General features: G+C 35.1%; 1 protein-coding gene and 1 long non-coding RNA gene across 3 annotated transcripts in view; one reads left to right on the top strand and one right to left on the bottom strand.

Moving 5' to 3' along the window:
* LOC136850881 (uncharacterized) overlaps window positions 1–6,538 on the bottom strand; it is a 110,966-nt gene extending 104,428 nt beyond the window's left edge. The window contains exons 1-2 of the long non-coding RNA XR_010856772.1: window positions 6,143–6,538; window positions 5,736–5,827 (exon numbers count right to left, since the gene is read on the bottom strand). This is a non-coding gene — a long non-coding RNA (uncharacterized lncRNA). The remainder of the gene's footprint in view (window positions 1–5,735; window positions 5,828–6,142) is intronic.
* A 10,788-nt stretch (window positions 6,539–17,326) lies between these two features.
* LOC136850879 (zwei Ig domain protein zig-8-like) overlaps window positions 17,327–22,417 on the top strand; it is a 217,497-nt gene continuing 212,406 nt past the window's right edge. The window contains exons 1-2 of one of the 2 annotated variants that reach the window (XM_067124920.1): window positions 17,333–17,484; window positions 18,101–18,196. The gene's annotated coding sequence lies outside the window, so the exon portion shown is untranslated. Of the gene's footprint in view, window positions 17,485–18,100; window positions 18,197–22,417 lie in introns of both variants that reach the window. The other variant, XM_067124918.1, reaches the window with a different exon arrangement.

Raw genomic sequence — 22,417 nt, 5'->3', positions numbered from 1 at the left:
GCGATGTTTGCGTAACGCTTGTTCGTATATTACGCGGCCGTGGTAATGAGCATCGGAATAGGCTTGTTGACGGCGCGATAGAAGAAGCGAATGACTGAAGAAGGAAGATGGTGGGTAGTCTCGTTTCGACTATTTTGGGCGAGAATGGAAAGCAGCTAGCAGCTACTACTACTGTGAGGGCGGTTTTGTCGTCCTGGTCTCTCTCTCTCTCTCTCTCTCTCTCTCTCTCTCTCTCTCTCTCTCTCTCTCTCTCTCTCTCTCACTGTATATACATATAAATATATCCATATAATTTATATATATATATATATATATATATATATATATATATATATATATATATATATATATATATATATATATATATATATATGTACTGTGTGTGTTATGTATGCATATATATAAAAATTTATGATATAAGTTAAATATATATTTAACTTATATCATATATATATATATATATATATATATATATATATATATATATATATATATATATATATATATATATACAGTATATACTTATATACATACATGCATATACATAACACATATAATTACATATCAGACAAGTTTCGCAAAGGAAAGAACGTCTATTGCACAACAAGAAATATATTTTTCCCTGCAAAATCACCTAAACATTATATTATGACCCGACCAAGACCATTCGAGTTAAGATTACATGAAAATTTTCAAGCGAATGAAAAAAGAAAAATTCTTGTTAAGGAAATCCATAAAACACTGCAGTGAAGATGAACCATTTGAATCCTGGCATCTAAGAAATGAATATATAATTAAGACAATTCGTCTTCCGCTGAATTGCCGCAGAAAATGTAAAAGGAAATACCAAGGATCATATATAACGTAATAACTGTAACATGAGATTCGCTATATTTTTCAGGACTTTCAGAAGGAAAATGAAATGTATTTCTGTTCGGAGAAGCAGAATATTTACTCTGAGACATACACAGTTACTTCGGTTATAAAATTGGCCTCTATGACACCATTCTATCAAGCAACTATTTATAGCAGTGGCTCTTAACCTGGGGGGCGTCAGCCATTTCCAAGGGGGCGCAAGCCTTATGGAAAAATGAAAAATCCTCTAATTATATTCGTTAATCTCTTAACACGAATCGCTCAGAAGTAGTGCCAAGTATCTCACTAATTCATTCCCAAAAGGATAAAAACATCTTTTTTTTATTTTCCTTTAAATCTGGGAGGGAATTTTACTCATAGATGCAACGGGGGCCTGGTAATAAATAGGTTAAGTACCACTGAGTTATGGACAATAAAATACAAATATTAACTATGGCTTTATTCTCACCTCTTGGTTAGGAACAATCTTCAAATTACCCAACAACTTAATTCTCTACTGCCCACAAACCCTTTAGGGCACCAAGAGCTAAACCCTTTACTTTTAGTGTCTGGAGATAAAGATGCTTAATAATGGGGAACCTACATACATATATATTCGAGAGGGCAGGCTCGGTCTGACCACCTCCAGCCATCAGCATGAACTGAATTGAATACAGAATTTAGGCCAAAGGCCAAAAACTGGGACCTATGAGGTCAATTCAGCGCTGAAATGTGAATTGACAGTAAAAGGTCTGAAAGGTGTAACAGGAGGAAAACCTCGCAGTTGCACTAAGAATCAATTGTTAGGAGAGGGTGGAGAGTAAGATGGAAGAAAGAGAATATGAAAGGAGGTACAGTAAAAGGGCTTTCCCCTTCCGACAACACCAAGATGAAGAGCAAATTTTGCTAAATTAAGCATTTTTCAAGATTCCACGGTTCTGTAAGAGGTTAGGTTTGTCAATCCCCAGTATAGAACCTCTCCACTCCAACAAGAAAGGACCAACAGTCCGTGGGTTTCAAAGAATCTTTGTATTACAACTCATGAATCAAAGAAATGAACAAAAGTAGTTCAGTTAAAATCGTCCATGGAAATCTGCTTAAAATTAAAATAATTGAATTGTAAAATACAAAAAAAAAAGATTCGAATTCATTCAAAATATATCTTAGGTCACGTAGTATTCAACTGAATTCGCAAGAGATAATGTTTTGAAGAGGAGAATAATTTTAAGGACAGCATCCATCGGTTGGATTTATTGAAACAATAAAATGGAAAACTGCAGTACCTGCCAAATTTTCGAAATTGAGATATGCCACCTATTGGGCTCGTGAAACACTAATACACAAGTTACTGCAGTTTCAGAATGATTCTTCAATGCTTTATTTAGTGGGTCTTATTTGCAGTATCTGCAAAATCCGTAGTAAGGCCAGGGAAAACTGCAGTATCTACCATTTTTCTCAGTTCTGTATTTTCGCAGATACTGCAGTCTTCCATTTCAGGGCAGAATAAGCAAAACACTTTCTATACCAAGGGAGTTTCACTAGTCTCACAAAAAAAAAGTCATGCTTCTATCGTCTATTCACGACCATAAAATCTTCAACCACAAAAAAGAGGAAAAACAAGCTTGGAAAAAAAAAAACCCACTGTCAATTACAGATCAAAAAACACAGAAATATCCAGCACGTTCTTTTGGGCTATGCTATTCCCCATTGAGCCTTTTGTGCCAGAACTGGAACCACTGGAATGGCCACACAACAATATTTTTCACTCCCGTCCATCAACTGCCAACTAATTTCACGAGCTGACCGGCTAATGATTGGCCCATCACTGGTACTTGCTATGAATTTTTGATTCGCATTTGCTCAGATACACACACACACACACACACACACACACACAGTGCCGGGGTAAAACCGCGATATTTCGCGGGATGTTAATAAAACTGAAAGGTTGGGAAAGAAGCGATGGTTATGTGTTATTTTTTTTTTTTTTTCGAAAAATAAGAGTGCTATTTGACTAGTGGCCTATATTTTGTCACACATGCTTCAGGAATTATGAAATACGTGATGATGCTTCTGTGTAAAATAAAAATTTACCTCATATATATATATATATATATATATATATATATATATATATATATATATATATATACGTGTGTGTAAAGTTACTTTCACATATATTTATACAATATACTTATAAGTTCTGTGTGTTCATGGTCATTCAATACCCTCGAACATAAAGCACTCTAGCTACCATAGACTGTGCATGGAGAGAACGGTAACCACGCATTTGGCTAAAAGAATTTTGCCCTCAGCAGTCACAGGTTAATCTAATCATACAGTATAACACTGCAGTACTACCATTCAGCAAATTTTCTAAATGCCCTTTCGCAAACCATTATGCATTCTAAGACTAAAACACTTTATACTCGTATGTGCTATGTGCACAGCGCAACTGACAAAAAATGACAAATATAATGTTCATGATCACTGTGTAACCTTAAACCTGGAAAAAATGTTCACCCTAGCACTTAAGAGTTTAACCTAACCAGACATTATGCTACTGCCGCTATTAAACAACTTTTTCTGATATTCCAATTCCAACTATTATTGAACTGAATTGAATTGAATATAGAATTTAGGCCAAAGGCCAAGCACTGGAACCTGTGCGGTCATTCAGCTCTGAAACGAAAATCGACAGTGAAAGGTCTGAAAGGTGTAACAGGAGGAAAACCTCGCAGCTGTAATAAATTTTTAGGAGAGGGCGCAAAGGTAGATGGAAGAAAGAGAATATGAAAGGAGGTACAGTAAAAGGAATGTAAAGGGGTGCAGCTAGGGGCCGAAGGCACGCTGCAAAGAACCTTAAGTAATGCCTACAGTGCACCGCACGAGGTGCACTGACGGCGATACCCCTCTACGGGGGGGTTATAACTAATGGCCCAACCGTTGATCACTCATTAACTAAAGTATCTATATAAACATTTAATTTTGCCATTTCACTTTTAACTTTCAACAGAGGGAAGCGGGGAAAATGTTTGGTCTAGAAAGTTAGAAAATCTATCGTCTAGAAAGTCAGACTCCCGGTAAAGCTGTTATTTTCAATTTTGATCATTTTACTTCTTGTGGCAAGCTTTACATTGAAAGTACACAACTAACCCTTTGATCTATAAGAATACTACAATACAACCTGTGCTTATTATTACAAATATAGGATATATCTAGTAAAACAAGGCTAGTATATATATATATATATATATATATATATATATATATATATATATATATATATATATATATACATGCACATATATACATAATACATATGTATGTACACACATCTATACACGTACATATACAAAATCACCCTCGTCTCAAAAAAATTACCCTCGACAAAAAAAATTACCCTCGACACAGAAAAAATTACCCTCGACACAAAAAATACCCTCGACACAAAAAAATTACCCTCGACACAAAAAAATTACCCTCGACACAAAAAAATTACCCTCGACACACAAAAAACTTACCCTTGACACACAAAAACAAAAAAATTACCCTCGACACAAAAGATTACCCTTGACACAAAAAACGAAAAAAAATTACCCGTGACAAAAAAATTACCCTCGACACAAAAAATTACCCTCGACGCAAAAAAATTACCCTCGACGCAAAAAAAATTACCCTCGACACAAAAAACACCCTCGACAAAAAAACACCCTTGACAAAAAAACACCCTCGACACACAAAAATTACCCTTGACACAAAAAAATACCCTCGATACAAAAAAATTACTCTCGTCACAAAATCTAATAAAAAAATACCCTCGTCACAAAAAAACTACCCTCGTCTCTTTAGCTCAAGATCTATAAACACGTCAAAAGAATCTGTTCAAAGCTGAAATTTACACAACCTGACATCAAAAGGATTATCTCTACCATGTATACATGGTAGAGATAAGTCTCCCATGTGTAGTCCTTGGGCCACCTTTACTGGAGCAGTACCACCATCCCCACAAAGGTGGCCCCAATTTGATTTAAGACTTAAGCCTAAAATTACTTAACCTAAAAACATAGCAAGCATAACTGGAAAGCAATCATGTCTACGCTAGCTATATTGAAAGCCTAAAATTACTTAACATAAAATCATAGCAAGCAAAAATGAAAAGCAATCGTGTCTAAGCAAGCTATATTGAAAGCCTAAAATTACTTAGGCTAACATCATAGCAAGCATAAGTGAAACAATCATGTCTAAGCTAGCTATATTGATAGTCTAAAATTACTTAACCTAACAACATAGCAAACATAACTGAAAAGCAAGCATGCCTATGCTAGCTATATTGATAGTCTAAAATTACTTAACCTAACAACATAGCAAACATAACTGAAAAGCAAGCATGCCTATGCTAGCTATATTGATAGTCTAAAATTACTTAACCTAACAACATAGCAAACATAACTGAAAAGCAAGCATGCCTATGCTAGCTATATTGAAAGCCTAAAATTACTTAACCTAACATCATAACAAGCATAAATGAAAAGCAACCGCGTCTAAGCTAGCTTTATGTAAAACTTGAGAGTACTAGAATTTAGCACTATTTAGAACCAGCTTAATTTCACCTAAAATATCTCGACTGGAAATAATTTCACATCAATGATATGTTCAAAACTAAGGTTACTAAAAGAGACCAACGATTTAGGTATTCGAAAAACCATCTAGTATGTAAATTGAAATTAAAATTAAAATCAACTAAAATAGGTTAGTTAAAAATACCTTCAAATTAAAATAATGTCCAAAAACTTAGGCTAACACAAGCTAACAACGATTTACTACTTAAAATACGTCGTACGTTAAATCAAACCTACTGTTAATAGGTGAAAACTTACTTGATTACAGGCACTCAGTGGTCTACGCCCGTCGTATATATGTGGCTATGATTCAAATCTGTCTATTCCAACGCAGGTTTAAATCCAATCACCTGAAATATAAATTGGATATCAGAAACGAAAAAAGCAAGCTTTAAGGAAGAAGGTTTCACGAAATAAAAGTGGCACAGGTCAATCACAGGCTACGTTCGTCACCATTTCTTAAAACTTCACTATATCAGAACAAGCTAAAAATGAACGGGTGAGAGCTAAGCAAAGTTTAGGAGCAGTCGGTACCTAAAACTACTCTGATCGTCACAAAACCATGAAACGGTAAATGTATTTCGTGAAACAAAAAATGGATATTTACTGCATAAAAATACGAGACGACACGAACACTTATACAACCATTAAGAACATTTACCTACCTTGAACAGGTACACCACCACGTAGCAATATTAACACAAAATTAACCGTTATAGCAACCCCCGATTTAGCAACACTCTGCTATCTACTACGAACGACCACGAACTAAGCTGCTAACGAAAATCCGTGGGGAAACACTGTCGTAACGAAGGTAAACATTGCTCGCTCTACCACTCTCGCTTAAATGGGTGTCGTTTGAACCTCTAGCCTATGACTCTACCTTAATTCTCGCTTCCATCTTGCTATCTAACCTCTTTTTACCGTCTCCAGCGCTGGATGGCTGAAAGTTCCCCAGTGCTTGGCTGCACGGCCTAAGATTCATGTTTCATTGTTTAAATAAAAGTATTACTTTTGTTATTACTGTTATATTACGCTGGTCATCTGCTAGTCATCGGGAAATTACTAAGGCAGACAGGTTTACTCAAAGCCATTTCACGTGAATGCTCCAATGTTGGCTATTGGAGGCTTACTTTAAAGACGAAATCTCACACGTGCACCGTCATTATGAGACTAGTTGTGATGTTATCTCGGAAAACTTTCCTTCCCAATAAATGATGGTGATCAGTAAAAGGTCTCGATAATTCATTTGGCAGGATTTGTTCGTTGTTCTCAAGATCATGAATGCGGGTTATTCTTGAAGCCTGCTTTACATTGTAATAATAGATTTACCCAATTACGCTGTAGCTTTACGTTTCCTTTCTTTTTGGTAAGCAAGTTCCAGACATATTTATTCTTATTTTACCTTTAATTTTTTTTGGGGGAGGTGGGGCCTTCCAATAAAATCGTTTGGCAAACTAAACAGATTGGGATCTACACCCACATCTAATCATTCGTTCGTACTGAGAAACAGACAGACAAATAATATAAAACGATGAAAATCGGAGATGGTAGTTCGCAAGAGCGCAGAATTGGAGACATATACGATGACCGTCAATGCCATCTGTCCGGTTTCAATGGTCGTGCATAAAAAGTGTATACCACCTCGCGCCCCAGTCCAATAGATCATGTATTTAAAGCAACCCTAATCGTTTCCCCCCTTGAAATACGATCATGGAAAAGGGACATCACAGTAAACCCTCCACAGAAAGTGTAATATCACGCGCCAAGGGATAGAGGGAACTCTCTCATTCCGCCACCGTGTCACCGGTATAACACAAGAGACCTTTTCCCAATTTTCGATACACCCTATAAATATTTGTCAGCCTTGACACACGACGGTAAGAGCAAAAGGACTTTTTTGTGGACGTCTAATAAATTCCAGGCCTTTTATCCGTTTCTCATAATATCGCTGGATATTCAACCCTTTCACGTGACAACAAAGACCTCTCTCTCTCTCTCTCTCTCTCTTTTAGCGTATTGTAGTACCATAGCTTTAATTTCATCGGTTTTATCATTTTTTTTTATATAATGCGTTCGAATTATTATAACTGAACTTAAATAATTTTTGACATACGCTAAAACTTTCGGACATTTTCAAGAAGCGTTACCCATTTTCTCTATGATTATTCTTGCTTTATGATGGTCTAAAGTTCCCTCTGTAAATTCGCTTTTGATTTGGTTTGTAACTCATCTATGGTTTGAAAAATTTTTACTCCCCCTCTTTCGAAAGTATTTATATTTTTCCTTCACGTGATCAAATGCTTTTCCATCCATTTGATGCAACCAGTAATCGGAACAAACCATTCAAACATGCTTTACTCTGTTCTGAAAATATATATGAAAAACTGATCATTCTTTTATGGATGCACAGTCCAGTTTATGAGGCATTTTTACTTTCCATCATTCAGACATCATGGTCCTTCTGATTTAGAACTTTAGTAACTCATTATTGTTCCTTCATCTTGAATGTTCAATATGTGTAGGTATGGTTTAATGAAGCATCATTATGAAAAAAATCTAATTTTTTCAAGGTGGCAATTGCTGGCAACTCTTCCCATATCCGCTGTTATTGCTTGTTGTGCAGCGCATCTATAATTGCTTATTGACATAACAATACCCGTTTGTCCATAGTCTAAAAGAAATTCCAACATCATTATGCTTGATATTTCACAAACACAAACAGCTCAAGTATCAGGTTTGAAAAGTGTAACAGAAGGAAAACCTCACAGTTGCACTATGAATCAATTGTTAGGAGAGGGTGGAAAGCAAGATGGAAGAAAGAGAGTATGAAAGGAGGTACCGTAAAGGAACGAAAGAGGTTGCAGCTACGCTGTAAAGAACCTTAAGTAATGCCTATACAGTGCACCACATGAGGTGCAAAGACGTTTCTACCCTCCCCACCTTACTGGTATCAGAGAAGTGGGGGAGATTGCCAGCTGTACGAGCATGTACCTAATGAGTTTTTCGCTAATCATTGTTAGGGTTTTGTAATGTGAATTAAAATGTTTTATTTGTCCTGAACCTGAACATGTGGTATATTGAAGAATTCTCGGTACAGAGCATACCCAAGCCTAACTATGCAAAACCCCCTATTCATTTTTTGAATCACTTTGAATCAATTTTAGCTAAATGTAGGTCTATCAGTTCCCATTAGTTTATGCTGGTATATGAGTGACATATACGAGCATAGAGAGAGATCTTGCCTTAACCTTAACCTGTGACATTTTAAGATAAAACTTCGGTCAACATGTATAACAGCAAATTATTACCATTATAATTCATTAAGAAGAGGTTAGCAGGAACACGTAACCGTCTATGAAGCATTTGAACTGCAGAAAAGCTCTGCTTCTGTAGTAAATTTTGAGCCGATTTCTTCCAAACATAATTGCCTCAAGTTTCACGATTCATTCTCTCAGTCCTGGATATCCTGCAATCACACGCATACAAGCACGCACCTGCACGCACATGAGGATTGATTAAAACGTAACTCCGATGTCAGCGGAGGTAATGAAACCATCAGGTCCATTCAGTTTTCCTCCGCATCACCAAAGGGGATGATATACTGAGGTGCTTGATATTAATTTTGAAATATGGTGTACAAGCTTCAGGAGGAGGGGAGGAGAGTTAAGTTTGAGATTATTATTATTATTATTATTATTATTATTATTATTATTATTATTATTATTATTATTGGTTTCTTTAAATCTTCAGCTGAAAACCTTCATTGACAGTCAACAGATTATAAACTATAGGGTTCCAAGCCTGCAGAGCGACAAATGATAGGAAAAGGTGATAAATAAATAGATATGAGGGAACAGAAATTAAAACCAATACACCTGAACTCAGCAGACATCAGCAGAGAGCAGGAATGAATTCGCTCCCTGCTTAAACATTTGGAGGTCAGAATGTTCCACAGCAGCCCTAGGCATATACTATTATTATTACTAACGTTGTCGTGATGAAACGCTAGTTGATATGACGATGGCTGCTATCTGTACATATATATTTGAACCAGCATTAATTCCCCCCTATAGGCCGAATTATTCAAGGTTGTGCCCATGAAATATGTGAAACTGGTAAGTGGACCCGTGAATTACATATAGCTATGGTTGTACACCGTGCTCTGTTTGCCTTAGGTAGTTAGTACCATAAACTTTCTCTCGAGTTAGTACCATTGAACCTCTGTCTCTCTTTCTCTCTCGAGTTCGTACTATTAAACTCTCTCTCTCGAGTTCGTGCTATTAAACATCTCTCTCTCTCTCTCTCTCTCTCTCTCTCTCTCTCTCTCTCTCTCTCTCTCTCTCGTTAGTACTGTTAAACTCTCTCCCTCTCGCTAGTACTATTAAACTTTCTCTCTCTCTCTCTCTCGAGTTTGTACTATTAAACATCTCTCTCTCTCTCTCTCTCTCTCTCTCTCTCTCTCTCTCTCTCGTTTATATTGTCAAACACCGCCCCCTCAACCCCTCTCTCTCTCTCTCTCTCTCTCTCTCTCTCTCTCTCTCTCTCAGTGACGACCCCCTTTCTCTCGCATCCCTACTAAGCAGAGACTATACATAAGATATTAAGCGAATCCACTGCAACATTCAGCTCATGGGATTATACACTCGCTGGGCTCTGTGACGTCACATAGGGGACTCTCTTGTGATTTAAAGGGAAATGGGAATTATTTTGATTAAACCAGTATATCTGAAGATATTTTTTTTATCGTTATTATTTTTGCAGCGGACAATGCGATCAGGATTCGCATATTAATGCGGAATATTAATAACATCTGTTGTCGTGCTAATTCCAGGGTAATTAATTTGTCTCCACGTTCCGATGAGTAATAACTTAATCATGGCTCACTTGTTAATGAGATTCCTAGAAATTCATAGAAAAATCATAGAAATTTGCGTTTTGTTTTTATGGGGACAGGTCTTTCCAGGGTTATTTCTTTAATACTACAGTGGTTCTTAACCTTTTTCAAAGTACGCACCCCTTCCAAATCAGCAGTCAGTTCTCGCACCCCCTGAATTGCTGTAAAAAAAGCTAAAATATAAAGTTGATATGGTGTGTATTAATGATAGCTCAGAGCACTGATGTAGTAATAATAATAATAATAATAATAATAATAATAATAATAATAATAATAATAATTATTATTATTATTATTATTATTATTATTATTATTATTATTATTATTATTATTATTTTTATTATAATTAGCATTGTTATTATTATTATTATTATTAATTTTTATTTTATTTGATTTGATTTGATTTTTATTTCTTTGCAGAAAAAATAACATGCGTACATAAAAATATATTTTGCTTTAATTATTCATAGGCATCCTCGCACCCCTTAGGAACCGGCTTCGCTCCCTCCAGGGGCGCGAGCACCCCTGGTTAACAACCACTCACTGCTTTAATACATAATCACCCAATTAAATATATTCATAATAAAGGGATCAGTCAGGCAGAATTACCTGTAAAGATAATGAAGAGAATATCTTTATTATTTCACTTAGTGAAGCTTACTATTATTTTTAGCTGGACTTGCCTCGCATTATTCCGCTTCCAGGAAAATGACCTTATGGGAAATTCTCGTGAAATATTTAGTGACTTATCTTTGCAAGTTTGAATCTATATATCGTTGTTGCAATTCCCATTTTACACGCATCCATAGACTCTCTGACGCTTTAGGGTAATTTGAAAAAAAAAATACTTCATTAGTCATGTCATTTGGTACGTCAGCCATACTGATTTTGTCTCTCCGTCACTTCTTTCATGTTTTCGTATAAAAATAAGCAAATTTAAATGAATATAGACATAAATAAATAAATAAAAATTACAGAGAATAAAATAGATATATAATATTTATGAATGAATATAAAAATTGAAATAGAAATTAAAGGCAGAGTACAAAATTGTTTTCGTATAAAAATAAGAAAATTTAAATGAATATAGAAATAAATAAATAAATAAAAATTACAGAGAATAAAATAGATATATACTATTTATAAATGAATATAAAAATTAAAATAGAAATTAAATGCAGAGTACAAAATTGTTTTCGTATAAAAATATAGAAATAAACAGATTTAAATGAAGATAAAAATAAATACATATATAGAAATTACACGGAATAAAATAAATATATAATATTTATAAATGAATACAAAAATTAAAATAGAAATTAAAGACAGAGTTCAAAGTTTTTTCCAATCTCCCCTTGTTTTTGTGTTGCCGTATTTTTTTACCATTTAAACGTACAGAGAATTTGATATGATAAATTAGGCTTCATCAGTGTTCTAGAACGCTAATATATACAGTACAACAGGTTCAGAGCGTTCTTTAGGAAATTCATAGCATTACTTATAGTGAATTAAGACATTCGGCTTACATGAATATTCTGAAGTTCAGATGACAGGAAATTTTTTAAAATGTTGAATAATAAAAGTATCAGAGAAATTAAGTTTCAAATACTGGTAGGAAATTTTTGACGATGTCAGTCAGAAATTCCTTCCAAATTTTGAAACTTAACTTTTCTCATATTGTTATTGTCTATCTCTTTTAATTTGGCTGTTGTCCAGACTCCAGAATAATGAGTTTTTTTATATTTATCTTTATTCCCGCTGATGAAAGTTTATGAAACCCTTGTTTTAGGGCCAGGAAACTTTCATCTGAAGAACTTTCACCTGGGAAACTTTCACCTGGAAAACTTTCATCTGAAGAACTTTCACCTGGAAAACTGTCACCTGGGAAATTTTCACCTGGAAAACTTTCTCCTGGGAAACTTTCAACTGGGAAACTTTCACATGGGAAACTTTCACCCGGGAAACTTTCACCTGGAAAAATTTCACCTGGGAAACTTTCACCTGGAAAACTTTCATCAGAAGAACTTTCACCTGGAAAACTTTCACCTGGAAAACTTTCATCTGAAGAACTTTCACCTGGAAAACTTTCACCTTACCACCTCTTTGACATCCCCTTATAACACAAAGAAAGACTAAGCAATGATTACGAAACCCCAGGCTCCCCATCTCCCCCACATTGCAACATGAATGACGCATTATGCAACAAGCACATATTGTACTCATTACAAAACAAAAAAAAAAAAAACAGAAACCAAACCCAGCCATCCTATAAATGACGTCCTCGCCCAAAGAAAATAAGAAAAAAATTATCCTTCAGAGAACAAAACATCCTACGACTGGCTGCATCATTCATAGTTTCTTCCCCTACGCAATCTCTCCTCTTTGTTAGCAGAAGAACAATGGCTTAAGAGCATGTGATCTCTTGTCCTAGATACTCATTGCAGGTTGCATTCATTAACGGTAGTGGGTGGCTTGTGTAGGGGGTGCCTGTTAAGCAAAGGCTTGTCTGTTTTTCATGTTTTTTTGCCAGTTTTAACACACGAGTGACCCCTTTGGTGCTGTGTACGGATGATCTTGCAAGACCTGTCTGTTTATTTTTTTTTGCCAGTTTTAACACAGGTGGCCCTTTCATGGCTGTGCATGGATGGTCTTGCTTCATAATTCGTAAATCTGTCAAAATCTTGATAGTGGATCTATAACATATTTAATTAACATTATTAGCGTATCTCGGTGTCAACTGAGAATAACACATATATGTATTAGAGCGTGAATATCAGAACGTTTTAATTCACCAATACACTTTAGATTCAATTCGCGTCCCAGCCGTAAGTTTGATCAATTAACGAACTTTTTTGAAGAAACGTGAATAACGTCAGGAATGTATTTCCTTACTAATTAGAGCTGGAAGAAAAGACATTTCCAATGGAAAGCGAAAGGTTAAGACGGAATTATCAGGTCATGCATTTGTGAAGGAATTTCAAAACAGAAAAATAATATTTATGCATTCCAGCAGTGAATGAGAGTGAGTGAGAAATTTCGGTACAGATTAACAACGGTTGTTTGGTTGGGATGAGAGAAAGATAATAAGAGGATTGCAGCAAAGTGGAAGATGATAAGTGATAACGGAAAGAAAAATATGTGGGAATGTGAATTGTCATTTCTTCCATGAATCCATTTAATGTGAACTGTGTTTTACGCAAAAATAAATCCTTGATTTGCATGGTTGAGTTATCTTGCAGATAACGCGTTTTTCTTCTGACAATAGTGTTGCCCTGTTTTCTTCAATTTTATTAACTTCATACGTTTGTCATGGAAAACCCGTAATATTTCCATGCAAAATCGATTAATAACCATTACCTCTTCATGTAATGTGGTGTTTTCAATTCTCAGGGGCATTAAAATTCTACCAAATTCCGCCCCCCTTCAGAGGACAGGGGACGAATTATTCTCCATCTCATTTCGACCACTCCAGGGACTCTTCTTCTCGGCATAACCTGACGAGACGGAGCCTTTAGGGGTGATGAAGCCTTTTCGTTATTTCTGAGAAGAAATGCGGATATGCATATACATATGATTCGGGGGAACAGTTCCGCGAATTGTTAACTCTCCCGAGGAACAGATGATCTGGATTTGGGGTTCTTCTCTAACTGCGTTTTAAAGAAAGTTGGACCGAATTACTTGTCCTTTGAATTCTGCGGCGTGTTGCTTGGGCCAGTAAATATTTATCATTTCAGCATTTTTCTTAGTGGTCAAAGATAACTGGAATTACTTTTATTTATCTATATATATATATATATATGTTATATAATATATATATATATATATATATATATATATATATATATATATATATATATATATATATATGCTGGAAGAAATTAAACAAATAAATGTCGCAATGGAAATTTCGAAAGCGAGGCAGAGGTGAACATAAGTAGATTCTATACATAACCTTTTCGATAGTGGTATCTTAGCGTATGATTACAGCATGAAATAGATAACACTACTGAACCAAAATGAGGCAAATGAACTTTTTTTTTTACATTTGACATCCACGAAAGAGAGAAATATAAAATCAGTAAATGTTTTTGTCATCAGGCAGCTGTTAAACTATAATAAACAATCGAGTTTTATGTGCATCGTATAATCAAGGCCACCGAAAATAGATCTATCTTTCGGTCGTCTCGTTATAATGCTGTAGGAGCCAGACGCACGATTATGTCTAACTTTAACCTTAAGTAAAATCAAAATTACTGAGGCTAGAAAGCTGCAATTTGGAATGTTTGACGACTGGAGGGTGGACGATCTACATACATATTTGCAGCCCTCTAACCTCAGTCGTTTTTAAGACCTGTGGGCGGACAGAAAAAAAGTGCGGACGGACAGACGAAGCCGGCACAATAATTTTCTTTTACAGAAAACTAAAAAGTCTTATTCCTATTACAACCGGTGACAAAAGTGGAAGGCGTATATTTGATCTCAGAAGGGCGATATAATTGCCATAGAGGGAAGGGGAAAGAATTTTGAAACCGCATATAAGGGAAAGAAAAAAAAAAAAAACCCAAGCCCGAATTTCCAAAAAGGATTTCGAGAACTTCGAAAAAAAGGGACCGACACTCATAGAGAGAGAGAGGCTACGGATAATGGCATTTGATAACGTTCGCAAATATTGGCCCCGAAAAGAAATCTGTGTGAGCTCAGTGAAAGCATTAAGAGCGCATCAGTCAAGGTTGGAAAAAAAAAAAGAATAGGAAAAATCTTGATAAAGATGGTGGAAGCTCAAATCGCATTAGCAAAGTACATTAGGATCAAGGTAAAAAAAAAAAAAAAAAAAAAAGACAGGGAAGTGAAGAGCAGGGTGTGAGTGATATTAAGAGTTGTGGGGGGTTGGAGGACATAAAAGGCCTGCCATATATTCCACGTCCATAAAACGTCCTTTTTGCTTTTACCGCCGTGTGTCATGGCCGACGACAAGTATTTACAGAACCTATCGAGGATTGGAAAGACCTCTCTCTCTCTCTCTCTCTCTCTCTCTCTCTCTCTCTCAGCTCTTTCAAAGGTTTTTTTCTCTCGTTCTTTCAGAACGATATTTCGCTTTCTTTCTAATCTTTTTGAGGGGTTCTTTGAGTCTTCATTTCCAAATAGAGGGCTAATCTGTTTGAGGGGAAATCATCATTTGAGTCTTCATTTTCAAATAGAGGGCTAATCTGTTTCAGGGGGAATCATTTGAGTCTTCATTTTCAAATAGAGGGCTAATCTGTTTAAGGGGGAATCATTTGAGTCTTCATTTTCAAATAGAGGGCTAATCTGTTTGAGGGGGAATCATTTGAGTCTTCAGTCTCAAATAGAGGCATAATCTGACTAATGGGAAACCATTTGAAACTTGATTTTCTACGATAATAGGTTCATCTACTGAAATAATAATAATAATAATAATAATAATAATAATAATAATAATAATAATAATACCTGACGCACAGTTTGTTGTGCGTTGAATCTGACCTATTAATCCTCGGATTCCTTTTTTTTTTTTTCTAAACTGCGGAACCAGCGCTACAGAATCTCTCTTTCCCCCTCGGATGTCAATGGCGCAGGCCATACGGCGGAACAATAAAGATAAGTGCAGGTGATTTGCAATGAGTGGGCTTCTCCCCCAGGGGACCCTGGGCCCATTCCGGCCTTTTTAAAATCGCGGGGAATGTTCCTACGTTCCTTTTCATTGTTCTGGCCGCAAACGCTTTTCCTTCTTTTGTTGGGAAAGGGAATAGGCATGACGTGTTTGTTAGTGTCAGCTTCGCGTATTCCAGGAGAGAAAATGTTTAGCTTTTTCCTTTAGGGCGAAGCGAATTGTAGATCTTCATTGTTTTGTATATGTATATATATATATATATATATATATATATATATATATATATATATATATATATATATATATATATATTTTTATATTTAGGATAAGTAGTTTATCAATTTTCCACGTGGATTAGCCACGCATATACTTTCTTTAGAACATGAATGCAAAGCAATGCATCTCATTTTCGTGCTATTTCATTACATCGACGGCTTCGTAACAGGGGAAGCCACCGTTTCGCCCTTACTGATTAGGAATCAGTAACCCTTTGAAGTATTCCTCCTTTCACTGCCAAGTCTTGGAATGCTTCTTCAGTTCCCGTTTTCCCTGATCACAGTTCTCCCCATACATTTTCTCCTTCAATTGATAGCTTCCTCTATTCCTTTTAATTTGAACCCCGTTGTTTTCCATCCTTTTGTGTGGTATTAAGTATCGGAATTTGTATAGAAAAACAAAAAAAGTATTCCTCATTTTACATCGAGAGCTCACTCCCTCGTAAAAATCTAGTACCCGCGTTGATGCTCCACGTACCAAAATAACCAGGTCCTCGTCTGTCATCCTTTGCATTCATTTCAACTGGTAAATTAACCCGCATTATCTCCATTACCTCCCTTACCTCGATTTCGCGTAATCAGGGCTGAAAAGGGTTACATTGGGAGTCCGGTTAAATGAAGCGTTGGGAAAAAACCCGGGCCGATACATTATCTCTTTTCCATTCCAGGCAAGGCATTTAAATTGTTGCTGGTGCTCAAAAGCTTATAATGTTTATCTATAAACACTTAAAATTGGTTTAATTTGTATTTCAGATTCTCCTTTACCGCTGATGGGACCAAATGTCTCGTTTATTTTAAGTTTTCTTCCGCTCATCGGCCATTAGTGTTCTTCCGCTCATGGGCATCGTATACTGCTGTGATGCCTAGCCGTAGGGTGATTTATTTCCAAACTAACCGCTGAATTTCATAGTTTGCCAGTTTTTATCAACAAAAGCCCGTAAAGAAAGATGGGTTTTGACAATGAGACTTCATATTTGTCTCTACAGCGTCAATGGGTGTAACTGTTGAGCCTTCTGACATTCTTTACGTTGTCGTTGGTACTAGTTTAGTGAGTCCTTGACTGAAAGCAAACAGGAAACAGCTGACTTACATCAGTTGCTGATTAGACGTTGTGGGTGATAGTGTTTCAAACTTTTTTCCTGGATTACTTATTGTTGGTTGTGGTTTTTCGCGAATGATTTTACGTGTAATCGTCTCTACAGGGGGGTGAGTTTAATGGTTTATATCCGTATTCTATTTATGAGTAAAGTTGTTATATAAAAATACCCAATTCCTCAGGTTATTCCGGCTGTGAAACTTGCCTGGCAACACCGTATAACAATTGTGGCCATTTAACCATAAGTGTTACGCGATGTTAAGGCTACTTAGTGAGTTAAGTACTCGGTTAATATCTTTGTATTCTGGTTGATAGGATCATTAGTGTCTTCCCAATTCGCTTGCGTCATAATACCAAATTGCAGATTGAAGCATGTTTTTTTATGGGATAAGTTTTTTCCTGGGAAGTTTTACGTGATGTTAAGGCTACTTAGTGAGTAGTTTTTGTTGTCGTTCTATTCTGGCTAATAGAAATATTCGTTTCTTTACAAATTCGCTTTAGTAATAATACCAACTTGCAGACTTAAGCAGGTTTTTTGTCAAATAAGATTTTCCCTGGAGTTTTACGTGATGTGATGAAGGCTAGTTAATGAGTGAAGTTTTTTATTCTGTTTATTGGAAATATTTCTTTGCGAACTCGCTTTGGTAATACCAAATTACAGACTTAAGCATGTTTCTTGTTAAATAATTTACGTCGGCATTTTAGTAATTTATTAATTTATTTCAGGTGAGTATTGAAGCATTAAGTTACGGGACTTGTGAAGTTGCATTGGAACCACTGTGATGTGATTTTGGTAGTTGGCCGACGCGCTCCAGCGAAAAAGTAAGTTTTAAATGCATTTTTGTTTTATTTTTAGGCAGTTTTGCACCTAATTATTTTTTTTTTTTTGCTAAGAGGCAGTTCAACAGAGGGGAGGCGGGGACACTGAATAGGGCATATGTTTTTGAGTATATGGTATTCAGTGTACAGTTTTATATGTCGATTGATTTTTGCAATGCGTTTTAAGGCAGTTTTGCACCTAATTAATTTTTTTTTACTAAGAGGCAGTTCAACAGTTCAGTATGGCATATGGTTTGTTTAAAAAAAAATCGTATTCAATGCTCAGCTTACGTAAAATGTCCATAGATTTTTGTGATGAATTTATAAGGCAGTTTTGCAATTAATGACTATTTTCAGGGTAGGAAGAAGTTCAACAGGGGGAGCCCTGAATAGGGCATATGGTTTTTTAAAATGTACAGCTTACGTAAATGTCTATTGATTTTTGTGCTGACTTAAGGTAGTTTTGCACCTAATGACTATTTTTAGGGTAGGAGAGTTCAGAAGGGGGGAGCACTGAATATGACAATTTTTTTTTTTAATATGGTATTCAGTGTACAGCTTACGCAGATGTTTGATTTTTGTCTTGACTTAAATGTTTCGACTAATTCAAGTCGAAGCTACTATAGTTTTCAGTTAATGTATTTGATTTTTAAAAATATCTTTACACTCCAAGGTTAAACTAAAGTCTAAAAGTAATTTTAAGTTGATTTTTATCCTTAGGTTGAATGAAACTTAATTGGTAAATCTTTGGTTAGAAGTATTTACCCATAGCCTTGAATATTGACTAATTTAATTAGGTGATATTAGCCTAAGTTTTGAAATTTTAATTTGTAGTTTTCAGTTAACCTAATTAGGTGATTTTAGCGTAAGTTCTGAACATGATTTTCATCAGGTTATTTTTAACCTAATTTATTTTTGTAGATTTTGATTTAATTTGAAATTTAAAGGAAACCTGTTTTTTGAATACCTAAATCATGGTTTCTTTTATTAAACAAGTTTTGAACGTTATTTCTGATTTGAAATTTACTTTCAATTGAGGTATTTTAGGCGAAATTAAGCTGGTTCTAAATAGTGTTAAAAACTACAACTTCAAGTCTTCAGCATAGTTACCTTAGATACAGTTGCTTTTCAGTTATGCTTGCTATGATTTTAGGTTAGGTCATTTCAGGCCTTCATTATAGCTAGCTTAGACATGATTGCTTTTCAGTTGTGCTTGCTATGTTAGGTTGTAATTTTAGGATTTCGGTATAGCTAGCTTAGACATGATTGCTTTCCATTTATGTTTTTTGTTTTTAGGATCACAATTGCTTTTGTTATGCTTGGTATGATTTTAGGTTAAGTAATTTTAGGCTTTCATTATAGCTAGATTAGAAAAGATTGCTTTTCAGTTATATATGCTTGCTATGATTTTAGGTTTAGTAATTTTAGCCTTAAAATATAGCTAGCTTAGACATGCTTGCTTTCCAGTTATGCTTGCTTTCCAGTTATGCTTGCTTTTCAGTTATGCTTGCTTTCCAGTTATGCTTGCTTTCCAGTTATGCTTGCAGTGGTTTCAGGATAAGTAATTTTAGGCTTTCAATAGACTAGCTTAGATACAATTGCTTTTCAGTTATGTTTGCTATGATTTTAGGTTAAGTAATCTTAGGATTTCAAAATAGCTTAGAACATTATTGCTTTAAAGTTATGCTTGTGATGTTTTTAGGTTCAGAAATTTTATGCTTTCAGTATAGCTAGCTTAGACATGATTGCTTTTAGTTATGATCATGATTTTAGGTTTAGTAATTTTAGGTTTGCTTTTCAATATGGTTTCAGGTTGCTAGCTTTCAAAATAGTTAGCTTAGACATGATTGCTTTTCAGTTATGCTTGGTATTGTAGGTTAAGTAATTTTAGCTTTCACTGTAGCTAGTTTGGACATGATCATGCTTTCAGTTATGCTTGCTGTGATTTTAGGTTAGGTAATTCTAGATTTTCAATATAGATAGCTTAGACATGATTGCTTTTCAGTTATGCTTGCTATGATTTTAGATTGCTTTTCAGTTATGCTTGCTATGATTTTAGATTGCTAGTTTTCAGTTATGCTTGCTATGATTTTAGATTGCTCTTCAGTTATGCTTGCCATGATTTCAGGTTGAAGTAATTTGAGGCTTTCAATATAGTTAGCTTAAACTTTATTGCTTTTTAGTTATGCTTGCTATGATTTGATTGCTTTTCAGTTATGCTTGCTATGATTTTAAGTAATTTTAGGCTTTGAATGTAGCTAGCCTAGGCATGATTGCTTTTCAGTTATGCTTGCTATGATTTTAGGTTAGGTAATTTTTGGTTTGTCTTAAATCAAATTGGGGCCACATTTTGTTGGGTGGCCCAAGGACTATACATGGTAGACTTATGTCTACCATGTATAGAGCCGCTTAAAACAAAACCATTCTCTTCATTTTATTACAGGAACTTTTTAAATGTTTTTGTTTAAATTGGGAGGTTATTTGCTTTTTAAATGTTTATATTTTTGTTTTAACTGGGAAGTCATTTGGTGTTTTCAGTCTTCATAGGTTATTGCTTTCCATTTCATGCTGGAATAATATAGCCTAGTGTTCAGTTTTTATTAGTTTTCCATTTCATGCCATAATAAAGCCTAGTGGTTTGTTTTTCTTAGTCTTTGTTTTCCATTTCATGATGGAATAATATAGCCTAGTGGTTTTTCTTTAGCTAATCATTTCCTGCTGTAATAATATAGCCTAGTGGGTTGTTTTTCTTTCCATTTCGTGCTGGAATATAGCATAGTGTTTTGTTTTTCTTGTTTTTCATTTCTTGGTGGAATAATAAAGCCTAGTGGTTTGTTTTTCCTTATTGTTTTCCACTTCTTGCTGGAATATAGCATAGTGTTCTTTTTTTTTTAGTTTTCCAGTTATCCAGTTCGTGCGTTATTAATATAGCCTAGTGTTTTGTTTTTTGTAGTTTTCCATTTCATGCTGGAATATTATAACCTAGAGGCATTTCTTATTTTTCCATATCATTGTTTCTCATTTCATGCTGGAATAACATAGCCTAGTGGTTTTTTTCTTAGTCAATTGTTTTTAATTCCATGCTGGAATAATAGCCAAGTTTGTTTTTCTGCGAGTTCGAAGGTTGCCTTTCACAGATCCACTTAAATCTAAAGACAAAAGTGGCATTCGATTAGGTTTAGCAGGGAAACTCCCCCACCACCACCACCACCCACTCACCAACCTTTTAATCCCCTGTACAGTTTTTCAGTTGGTTCATTGTTCATGCTATGTAAGACTTTTAACGTCATCTCTTCCATTGCATTCATGTCTTCCCTGACTGGGCCATGATGTGCGGTAAATTCATATTTTATCTAGATTTTATTATTGCCTTTCTATACTTGTTCTTCTTTGGACCTGTTGTTTTCTATACTGGGGACCCAGGACTTTTAACATGCCACTTTTAACAAGTGGCTTTGCAGCTTTTTTATAGGTCCAGTTTTTGAACAATTAGTATTTTGTTAAATTCGGTGACATTTTTCTTAGGGAGCCATTAGCCCTTGAATAGGGGAATTAATTTTTTTTAGTAAGTTGTTAGAATTATTTTCATAATTAACTTTGCAAAATCTCCATGCAACCAATTATTGATATCTTGTTTTTACTGCATTCATAATTTTTAAAACCGCTTTTCTTAAGTGGTTGTCCTATATTCATTACATACCTTGTCTACCATATTAATTGGCTTCATTAGTAATGAGTTTCTTTAATATCACTCATTTTTTTAGGCTTAATTTTCACACAAAGTATCTTGGATATAAAGCATTTTAAAGGTTAAAAAATGCCAGCTTCATCAAACTCCTTACGTTCTTAGTTATTGATTTTGGACTTACGATTCTTCAGCATTGCCTTTTAGTTAAAATTCTTTATTATGCAAAGAATTTATGAAAGTTATATAACCAAATAATGCAGGTTCTGTAACGCTGCACTGTTGCAGGCATCTATCTTGACTAAGTTTGATACTGTGGCTAAATTTATTAGCCCCTCATTATTTCTTAAAGCTTTCTTGAACCATTAGTTTATAGGTTTATATACCCCATTAAGAGCCAGTTGTAACTTCATAGGTAACAATGTTAATGTAGCTGTATTTGTTTTTGTTGTCGTATGGGAACAGTTTTAAACTTTTGATATCACACTTAACTTTTTTGTACCATTGGGAAATACTTTCTGGGAAAGCGTATTTGGGAA

Source organism: Macrobrachium rosenbergii, chromosome 22 (assembly GCF_040412425.1).
Source record: "Macrobrachium rosenbergii isolate ZJJX-2024 chromosome 22, ASM4041242v1, whole genome shotgun sequence".
Taxonomy (NCBI): Eukaryota; Metazoa; Arthropoda; class Malacostraca; order Decapoda; family Palaemonidae; genus Macrobrachium; species Macrobrachium rosenbergii.
Note: the sequence above shows the minus strand (reverse complement) of the source record. Positions and strands in the feature narration are given on the sequence as shown.